At 57.6% G+C, this 2,500-nt stretch overlaps 1 non-coding gene across 1 annotated transcript in view; it reads right to left on the bottom strand.

Moving 5' to 3' along the window:
- The window catches only part of LOC124726104, a 1,909-nt gene extending 1,513 nt beyond the window's left edge, over positions 1-396 (bottom strand). Inside the window, exon 1 of the ribosomal RNA XR_007006715.1 lies at positions 1-396. This exon is cut by the window's left edge and continues 1,513 nt beyond it. This is a non-coding gene — a ribosomal RNA (small subunit ribosomal RNA).
- Between the last annotated feature and the right edge of the window lie 2,104 nt (positions 397-2,500).

The raw sequence follows: 2,500 nt of genomic DNA, 5'->3' as shown, positions 1-2,500 counted from the left end.
ATCGAACCCTGATTCCCCGTTACCCGTTACAACCATGGTAGGCGCAGAACCTACCATCGACAGTTGATAAGGCAGACATTTGAAAGATGCGTCGCCGGTACGAGGACCGTGCGATCAGCCCAAAGTTATTCAGAGTCACCAAGGCAAACGGACCGGACGAGCCGACCGATTGGTTTTGATCTAATAAAAGCGTCCCTTCCATCTCTGGTCGGGACTCTGTTTGCATGTATTAGCTCTAGAATTACCACAGTTATCCAAGTAACGTGGGTACGATCTAAGGAACCATAACTGATTTAATGAGCCATTCGCGGTTTCACCTTAATGCGGCTTGTACTGAGACATGCATGGCTTAATCTTTGAGACAAGCATATGACTACTGGCAGGATCAACCAGGGAGCTGCGTCAACTAGAGCTGAGCAGCCGGCCGCCCGGGAGTGTGTCCCGGGGGCCCGCGCGAACACGCAAGCGTCCGCTCAATCATTCTGCAAACAGGAGGAGGCTGAGCTCCCCTGCACAATACACCTCGAAACCCTCTCAGGTCCCGGCGGCGCGCAGCGCCGTCCCAAGTACTTGGTCGGGTTCGAGAGAGGCGCAATCGCCCGGAGTTAGGCGAGTAGACGCTTTCGGTGCGACCACCCGTGCTCCCAACTGAGCTTGCCGCTGCCGACAGAGGCCCGGGAGCGTGCTGTCGTGGCATTGCCGGCGGGAGACAACACGCGCCACCTACGGTGACCGGCAGCTCCAACGCCAGCGCCACAGAAGGACAAAAGCCCCACTTGGGTGCCGAAGCGAACTCTCCCAGCACAGCGCACGCGCCAACACATCCGCACAGCTGCGATACAAACCACCAGCGAGAACCGCTGGGGCGACCGAGCAGCAGACGGCGTCGCGGCGCCGAGCGCCGGGCGGCGGCGCATCCTCAACGCACACAGTCCTCAATCGGACCAGCACACTGAAGATGTCCACCGCGCTTCGCACCGGGCCCGCGAGGACCTACTTTGGCCGCACGGCGCCGCGCGCAGGGTGCGCCGGCGCGCAGCTGCGACGCCTGCCGCGTCCGTCGGCCGGCGCGCCTGCCACTGGCCGCCCCCACCAGCCGGCTGTAGCGCGTGCGCCCACGCACCGCGCGGCCAGCACGCCGGGAGGCGCCCCCTCACCGGCCGGGGACGGTCCCACCCAGCCACCGCCGCGTATCGCTTCACACCCAGATGCCGTTCAGTTTCGTCGGCATGGTGGGTATCGCTGGAACAACCGGTTCGTACCTCAACCTATCGTCGCCATCACCGATTCACCCCTAGCGAGAACAACCGCACCACAACAGGTTACCATTTGTTCATTTGCGTAACTTCACCAGAAAACGCAGGCGTCCATCGCCATTTGCAACTTCAACGATTATTGCATGCCTGTGTCAGGTGTCACGCCACACTACGTCTGCCCACATACACGCAACAAAATGTGCACGCCTAGACAATACGTGGAAGGTGGCCCCCGTACGTATGCGATGTCCATTGCTCGAACGACTGTCAACCGGCCTCTGTAGCATGTCGCAGATATGGAACGCGGTGCACCATGCCATCACGGTGTGTGAGGAGAGACGACTAGGTCCGAATACATCAACAGACAGCTCATGCTGATCGCCATCCACGGCGTCCGTTCCTCCCACACGTCTCTATGGCGTACCACACTGCAATCCAGCTCTCATAGGGAGACGACACGTAGCTGCGTGCACAATATTTGCACTGTATGGTCCGCCGTTTTTGGGCGCAGTCGTTGTACGGTCACACATGTGCCACGATGTATCATTCGGTACATAAGGACGAATGTGCAGTACAGATTGTGGTTTACGCGTACGACATTAGCGGACGGTTGACACAGGCCGCACCACAACGTAGCCTGAGTACGTCGCATGCGAAGGGCATTGAACATGCAAACTTCTCACCAACCAGCTTGCGAAGGCAGGGGGGCAAGGTGGGGACGTGGGGAGGGGCGGCATGTACGTCCTGCTGCCATCCACATTACAGTGTACAGCAGGAGCATGTGGAAAGTCAGCAAGACTTGCAAGGTGTTTAACATGAAGCGATACACAGGGGAGCGGGCAGTGCGAGTAGCGAACTATATTGCGAGGGTTGCGGGTGGGCAACACTACACTAATTGAACGAGTCGTATAACAATTACAGAGCAGGTTTAGGCGACAACATGGGTTACGTTAGGGGACAACGTGGGTTACGTTAGGGGACAACGTGGGTTAGGTTAAGGCACAACGTGGGTTAGGTTAAGGCACAACGTGGGTTAGGTTAAGGCACAACGTGGGTTAGGTTAAGGCACAACGTGGGTTAGGTTAAGGCACAACGTGGGTTAGGTTAAGGCACAACGTGGGTTAGGTTAAGGCACAACGTGGGTTAGGTTAAGGCACAACGTGGGTTAGGTTAAGGCACAACATGGGTTAGGTTAAGGCACAACGTGGGTTAGGTTAAGGCACAACGTGGGTTAGGTTAAGGCA

Source organism: Schistocerca piceifrons, unplaced genomic scaffold (assembly GCF_021461385.2).
Source record: "Schistocerca piceifrons isolate TAMUIC-IGC-003096 unplaced genomic scaffold, iqSchPice1.1 HiC_scaffold_1044, whole genome shotgun sequence".
Lineage (NCBI taxonomy): Eukaryota > Metazoa > Arthropoda > Insecta > Orthoptera > Acrididae > Schistocerca > Schistocerca piceifrons.
Note: the sequence above shows the minus strand (reverse complement) of the source record. Positions and strands in the feature narration are given on the sequence as shown.